Here is an 8,122-nt window from a genome sequence, read left to right as displayed (position 1 = left end):
CAGGGGCAGGAGGCCAGAGGCGCCATTTTGAGTGCGGGCACCAGGGAGGCGTCACGTGGTCCTTCCCCTTTGTATGGTCGGAGCTGCGGAGAAGGAGCTGCGCCCGCACTTAAGATGGCGGCGCCGGCCCTTTTTCCCCTCTTCCCTAAAAATCCGCTTTCTGTGCCTTGTCTGTCTCCTCGCCCACGCTGGGTGCAGGCGAGCTAGACCGGGGAGTTCCAGGCCCGCCCTCGCCGGACTGCCTTTATTCTTTTTCTTTTTTCCCTTTCTGTAGGAAGGGCGCTGTGCTCCGAGAAGGGGCTGTTCGAACAGAAGCCAGAGTAGCTGAGGTTTTGTAGCGGGCAGAGGAGGGAACCCGCCCTGCCTCGGAGTTGCCCCCAGTAAAATTTGTGGAATAAATTAATCTCAGGCGCCACATCTCTCCCTAAATTATAGCGGTTCACATGGTGTCAGCGGCGTGCGAGGGGTGCGCTCAAGTGGGAGATGCAGGGGCTTGTAAAATAGCAGTGTTGCCTCTCCCGAGAAGGCGATGATCGGCAGTAAAGGGGAGGAGATGAATTTTTTTTTCTCTCGAGGTAGCAGTTGTACTGGGAAGCGAATAATAAATGTACTTTAAAAATTAAATCGGAATAGTGGAAAGGAGAGGGCATTATTAGCATCCCAATACGTGAGCTTTGATACAAAAATATTCAGGCTAATAAGTCTTCGATTTGCAAAAGGAAAGAGCCAAAAAAGTTGATTTTTATTAGTTTTTATATAGCTACATAACATCTGACTATATTTGGATACCAAGCATTCAGAAAAAATAAACACTTAATATGTAAAGATATGCTTAAAATAAGATATGCCTTACTGATAGCTATATGGTGGATTTTTACACAGTTTTCTAGGGTTTTGTCCTGGACTTGTTCCACAGTTCTTTCTTTATATTTTTGGTTTTCTCGTGACTGAATCTGGTTTTTTGTTACAGCTGTTGTTCTTGTCTTTCACTAGGTTATATAACAGGTTTTAAGGGAAATGGGGACATTATTGACATTCATATACAAATAATGTCTGTGCCAATATGCCAATATACAATTTTGCCAGGGCGTATATACACATAAAATAATGAAATCCAGTACCATAATAGAGAATAACTTGGGAATGTCAAGGTTATAATGCTGATTAATTCAGTTTTCAGAGATAGGATGCAGGATTGTGATTACCTGCTTTACTCTTGGTTTTATTTACCCTTATTTATGCATACATATTAGAAGTGAGGCACTTCTCTTGCCTCATACTTCTGGACATTTGAACTGACTTCCAAATTGCTAACTTGGGAGATGACTAAGTATGCCTAAGAGCTCTTCATGCCTTTCCCTAGAACCAAAAAAAAAAAAGTGCTTCCTGTTGACTTTCTGAAAATGTTTTTAAATAACATTGTGATAAATTCATAAAATAGTATTTGATTGACAAGCAGATGGGAAGCAATGGTGTCCCAAACACAACATAGATCACTATCAGTTTGCAATACAGTTAAAAACGGAAGCTGGTTTGCAGGATGTGACAGGTCTTTTGCCTTGGGTGTATACTCCAGTATGCTATCCACTGCCACAGCCTAGTGGTGTTTTCAGTTTAGCAGGAGACCAGTGACACCTGTAATTGGATTCTTAGTCCCAGACATGTGCAGACACTTGTAACCCAGTTAAAGTCTGCCTTTCAGAGTAGGCCTCAAAATTACATGTGTAGCAGTGAGCCTTCAAATGTGACCTTAAGAAGATTTTTGAACAGTTAAATGTTGAAAAACTTACTGAGCAACAATTGGATTTTGGCAGAATGAGTTGTTTGAAAGCAGGGAATCACAAACTGTCTCTATTAGGTGTGGAAAGACCTGCTGTGTAATACTGCTTGCTACTGAATAGTCTAGAGTGGTCTTGGAAGCTAGAACTCTGTTGGGAAAAAAACTTCTGGTTTAATAAAAAGTTGAATGATGGACTGGTTTGTCATAACCCTTCCCTAGTCAAGGGCGAGACTGGATTGGCCTCTGTGTTCTGCCACCAGGAAGTTCTGCTCTGGTTGCAACCCAGAAGGCCTTGAGAGATGGTGATACATGCCATACCAGACCTTGGCAGTGGGGTTTGGGGCCTCCTCTAGTTTGGAGCCTAAAACTGTTCTGTTCATGAACCAGAGTTTTTGGACAAAGCCTAGTTTAGCATTGAGGGCTGCCACCCAAGTCAATCTCACTTGTATCCCTTATCCATTCTGACACAGGTGGATGGACCGCCTTCGCTTAAGGGACATCTCATCTGAGAAAAGGGGTTGTCGTCTGTATAGTCCAGTAAATAGAATTGTTATATCCTGCAGTGACAGCAGTGTAGGTGAGGCTTCTGAGGCAAAACACACACAGCCTTATTTAAACTGATCGGCACAATTAATCCATAATATTCTATTTTAATAAGTTATTCATTTCTGTCATGTCTCCACACCTCACACATCCCACCTCCCTGCCCCACTTGAGAAAATTTGGACAGTTGGAGAAATGTCTTATAGCCTTTTTTTTCTTATTACCGTAGATTTCTGAATAAGTTCGTCTTAAAAAATACTTTGGTTGGTTTTTATTCTGTTAGGAGATGAATGTTGCTGTCTTTCTACAAAGTGAAACAAAAATGGTAGAAGTGTCCCAATACTGTTTAGATATTTATTTCCTCTTAAATTTTTTTCTTCTAAAGAGACTAACAGAATTTTTGTAACTTTGAATCAGAGATATATGAGTTGCTTTTTGACGTCAAGGCTGTGTAACCTAGGAAAAAGATCACGAGTCTCCCTCAATTCAGCCTCAGTAAAGGCTAGCAAAAAAAGGATGACAAAAGGAATTATGACTTAACTGTTTTAGCAGAAAGTCCTCTAAAAAAAGGGAAGACTTTTGAGGCCCCCTTCATAAAAAGAGAGGACTCAATCACTGTTAAACCTTCTAAAATTTTAGATCTCTTAGATCTTAATAGTTTCCCTTGAGGCAACTTCGATGTGTTTTTGGTAGAGTGTGTCACCTTGTAGAGAATTTCTCCTTTCTGACCTCTGGAAGGCACTTGGTATCAAGAAGTCTTTGTATGGCCTCATTTGCACTAGTGTTCAGACATCTAATATTTTTTAACATATTGTCCACATAGCTTTTGTGTTCTAAATTAGGGAATACAGGAGAGTAAATCTTACAAAAACACACTTGATAGTGCAGGCTCTATAGATGTTAAAATTTGTAGGGATTACTGGGGAGGTCTGAAACTGTGTGGAGCAGAATTATATTTTTGAGTTGGCAATGAAAGCAAAAAAGGAAAAAAAATCAGAAGATACTAGAAGTCTTCTATGTGGACCATAGGACCTTCAGTGGTGACTTCAGCCGTTTGGGTTATAATACTGAGGGATATATTTTAAAAGAGGCAAACAAACGCCATACAGTGATGACAGACAAGAAACTCCAAGACATGAGTTCCTCCCTTCCCTTAGAGTCCTCTCCCCCACGAAACCAAAGCAAATAAAAGGCTACTTGTGGCCGTAGAAGTCTTTGTGGTGCTCAGAGTATCTCTAGAGTACTGAAGAAGTCACAGCTGGCTGTCACCTCTGATGCTGGAAACTTTGTCTCAACCGAGATCTTACAGCTGGCTCAGAAGCTGTTTTATGCAGTTTGTCCCTTCCTGAATGTGGAAGCTTGAAATGGTAAAAGCATTACCCACCACAAATTAATGAAAGTGAGCAGAAGAAATGTAGTAATCTTAAAATGTTTCTCTAAATTGTATGATGTTTATGTCTCCCACTCCCTGTTTAGTTTTTCTTCTCCTGTGTCGTCTTTTCTTACAGAATTTTCCATCATAGATGTTTCTGAATGACATTCTGAATTTGGCCATCTCTAGATATCTTACATTCATGCTACTGTTCTGGTAGCTGGAAACATACTAGTCTGCCTGCCTGAGGCTTGCATTTTTGGTTTCTTTTTATAATTAATATGATGAGATCAGGTGTCTAAAACTTTTGATTTGTATTTAAATCCTGAAATCTAATAGAATTTCATAGAATAACTGGGGAAACACATCCTTGGAATTTGAAGGGACTCCAAGATGGGTTATGTTAAACTTGAGCTGCTGCTGGTGCTTCCAGAAATTTGACAAGTGTTTCCGTTTTGGTTGAGACAGGACCAGGGTGAAACAGTCTGTGCAACATTTTTTCCATGATTTCAAATGAAACTTGCTGATATTCCAGCAATACTGTATTCTCTTTGAGTATTTACCTGTGCTTCCTTCATGTGAAGAAATAAGCTGCTAATATAAAGGTTACAAACCTTGACTAGGGAATTCATTCTTAATGCAAACTTACGTTGTTTTGCTCAAGATTGCAATGTTTAAATGTTTTCTCTTGGCATACAGTGTAATGGAAAAGTGAATTACAAATTTTCTTCCCTTTTGTAGCCAAATGGTGTGGTGCTCCTACTTCCTCTGATGTTACTCCATGCTACATTGTGCTAAACTTAGGCAAATGATTTTTGTTACATTAGTCAGCTAAGACCCAGTATTTGAAAGCCCTCTCAAGAATTGTTTTTATCTTTGTAAGAATTAATAAAACTAGTTTTGTGAAAGCCACAGAAAGAATATTGATTATTACAGGCTAATATCTGAAGGACCCAGCAAAAAATTGCATGGCTTGTTTGTCTTTCCTAAAAAAAAGAATAATTTTCAGGAAAAAAAAGATGAACTATATAATATTTACTTGGCAATTGTTATTGTCAAGTAAACATGCCCCTTAAAATAGTAATTTGAAATGTACTATTCAGTGTTGTGTAGCCAGATAATAGAAGAAAATTAGTCTTGTTAATTAGTGATTTTGGTGTACGTAAGTTTTCATTAAAAAGGTGCTCCATCTTTTTTCACTGATACAGCAAGTGGCAAGTTAGTAGATTTCTATACTTTGGGCTTCCTTTTTTTTTTCCTAAGGAGTAATAGTTAAAAAATATGCATACAATTATGACTAATTGTTATTTTTTTCCTTTTATCTTGCAGCAACGCACCTCTTGCTTTTTCCTCCAAAGTATGTTATATTAAGTTTCGTGAAGCATCGAGTGTTGGTGTGGCCCAGCATCTAACTAACACGGTTTTTATTGACAGAGCTTTGATAGTTGTGCCCTGCGCAGAAGGTTGGTATTTTAGACATTCTTCTGTAATGTTGGTCTTTGTTGTGTTTTTTAATTGTTTTAAGCTTTCTGTGTAAGGTGATGCTCTGCTGTTGTTTTATTTTATTTGATTGGTTTTTGGAAAAAAAAGGCCTTGAAACAAAATTGAAAATTGAATGAAAAAAGTCCCAGTTATACATGTTTAATTGAAATTCAGCATTAGCAAAAAGATAGTTAGTTTAAGTTATAACTCAGGTTTCTGTAGTTATTACATATTTTGAAGGAAAAGAAAGAAAAATAATTCCTTTTCCTGTGGTTTGTGTAGGCAAGTGTATTCACACACAGAGTTCTCACTGAAGTCAATGGAGCTCTGAGAAGATCAGGCAATTCCCTGACACTTAACATTGCAGTTTTAATCTTAATATATCACCCTTGCTGTAGAGATTTTTTTGCTGATGTGTGCTTTTTAAAAGATACTGATTATTTCTGCATTTTTAGAGTTAATCCCAGTTTTGTCTTACAGACGTGGTATACTCATTTGGCCATTTTAGAGTCATCTAATCCAAGATACTTAGCATTCAAAATACTGTTTGAGTATAAATGTTTATCTGCTAGTTTAATTTTAAAACCTTTTTCTTTCATGTTACTGTTGAAAATGTTACTTCATGTGCCATAAAAAAATTTCCTTATGTATACTGGTACTCCTTTTTTGTTTTGGGTATCTGTTTAAATATGCAGTGGTCTGTTTAGAATGCTCCCATCTTAAAAATGTTCTTAAAAACATTACTGGTGTAATGTAATTACATTAAATGTTCTTTAAAACATTACTAATGTAATGTAATTACATTAAAAGTCTTCATGAGATAAAATACTTGATGAATACATTGACAGGTGTTCCTTCCCCTAGCTCTGAGGCCATGCTTTTATAGATGTGTTGAGTACCTGACAATTCTTGTTGTTAGTAGAAGCATCCTAGATTTGAATACAGTTATAAACATGAAGCAGGGTCCTGTGGCAAGCGTATCAATGGATTTAGGCAGAGGCCCATTGACTTCATTGGGATCACTGTGGAATTTAGCCTCTTGACTGGTAGCTGGACCTTTTGCCTCCTTGGAATGGAATCATTGCAGCTGATGGAGTGAACCTGACTTTTCTTTCAACTTGGTTGTTGTTTTGCTATGAACAACAATATGTATAGTGATTGAACTGTAAACTGCAGCAGATCAAGAAATACCGCTTATTAACATCTCTAACTGCAAGAATCAGGTTTTGGTTTAAAAAAATACTATTGACTTCTTGCAGTTTGTTAACAATGGTCCCAGAGTACCATGTTTTGGCGTGTTGCTGCATTATGATCTAGATAGTGTGAGATGAGTGCTGCTATAATACTCATTTGGGACGTTCTTAACAAACTGACAGATCTCAAAAATTTCACAGACTATAAAAGTACTTTGACTAGAGGCCATATTGACCTACAGTATACTGCCTATTCTTGTAGCTTTCTTAGGCAGGTCATACAGCACATACATTTATCTTTGTAAAGCCTAGGTTTTTAGTTCCTTTTTTGTCTTGTTTTAGGGACTCTTTGTTTTTGTATTTTTAGCTTGCTCTTAAACCACAAAGAGAATATTGCTGTATGCACTGGAAAGTGTGTAGAGGCTAAGGGCACTAGAGTCTCCAATTGAAGAATTGCCCCATAATAAATAGACCAAAGATTATTCCGTATCTTGGTTTTATATTTCATCAGTAAGATCTTAACACTGGTTCAGTATTGCCAGAGAGGGAAGATGGCTGCCTAATGAGGGAACAACACTTCCTGGTGTTTTTCTTGTGATGAGATCACTGCCTGACATGATATAGCAACAGGCAGGTAAAGCTACATTTTCCTGTATCTTTTGTGGTAGACAGTGAATGAAAGGAGAGTAAGTCAAAATTCTGACAAATCTTCTTCCAGCTCTATTGATAACTGGCTGATCAGGCGTTTCTGAGAAAACGTGATCACTGTTCAGAATCATTCTGGACTCCACAAAAATGTATGCATAATTAGGTGAACAAGGTTTTGGGATTGCTTTTTTTGATGTCAGAATGGTGTTCTCTGTAACTTTGTATCAGAATCACTCATTTATAAAAAGATGTGAATTTATGCAAATTTAACTTTCTAATGAATTTATTATTGTGTGGAATAAGTATGGCTTTGGAGACCATGGCACAAAGGTTATTTCACTATGTATCATACGATGCACTGTTAATGGAGTCAGTGAACTGGATCATGGGTTTTAAAAGTAGTGATGACTTTTTATCCTACCAGGAGGTAAAATTATACCATTGACCAACATTGCCAGTAATAAAACATTTAATGTGTGAAGTTAAATATAGAGGAGAGGTAAAATGGAAATCTAAAAACCTGGTTCAAAAAAATAGAAAAAACCTGACATTTGGAGTGTATTTAAAGAGTGGTGTAAATCAAGGAGGAAATCACTACAGAATGAAATCAATGTAAAGTATGTGACATTTGATGAACAGTTTAACAAAAATGTTATTGTAAATGAAGTAAGACCATTAAGCTGTGAAAATACAACTTTTTGTGTGTATTGGTAGGTTTTTCTTTAAATATGCTTTGAAAATGCAAAGATGAAAGCTAAACAAAGATGCCACCCTAATCTTTCTAAATTTTATGTCCACATTATCTAGTAGATGGATTTTGACTATTAATTTGGTTTTGTATGTTTTCTCTGTGTGATATTTGTGCATTATTAGATGACTAGACTGGCCAAGGCAGACCTGTTACACTTGCCTGAGTTAGGCATTGTTTGCCATGCCACTAAACCTGCCGCCAAGTGAAACCTTCATGGGGGAAATGAGATCGAAGTCTGACCTGCTGAAGATGGACGCCCTGTCTCTGTTTTTATTTTATTTTGCTTTCTTTCCTTTGTTTCTTTTATTTTTATTTTATTTTGTCCCTTTTTTGTTTTGTTCTGTTAAATCTCT

The 8,122-nt window shown here is 37.4% G+C and overlaps 1 protein-coding gene across 2 annotated transcripts in view; it reads left to right on the top strand.

Annotated features, from left to right (window-relative positions):
• The first annotated feature begins 2,257 nt into the window (after positions 1-2,257).
• SREK1 (splicing regulatory glutamic acid and lysine rich protein 1) overlaps positions 2,258-8,122 on the top strand; it is a 27,557-nt gene continuing 21,692 nt past the window's right edge. Inside the window, exons 1-2 of one of the 2 annotated variants that reach the window (XM_031063867.1) lie at positions 2,258-2,357; positions 5,025-5,158. The gene's annotated coding sequence lies outside the window, so the exon portion shown is untranslated. The remainder of the gene's footprint in view (positions 2,358-5,024; positions 5,159-8,122) is intronic. The other variant, XM_031063866.1, reaches the window with a different exon arrangement.

This window comes from Geospiza fortis, unplaced genomic scaffold, assembly GCF_000277835.1.
Source record: "Geospiza fortis unplaced genomic scaffold, GeoFor_1.0 scaffold397, whole genome shotgun sequence".
Lineage (NCBI taxonomy): Eukaryota > Metazoa > Chordata > Aves > Passeriformes > Thraupidae > Geospiza > Geospiza fortis.
This window is presented reverse-complemented; position numbering and strand designations above follow the sequence as displayed.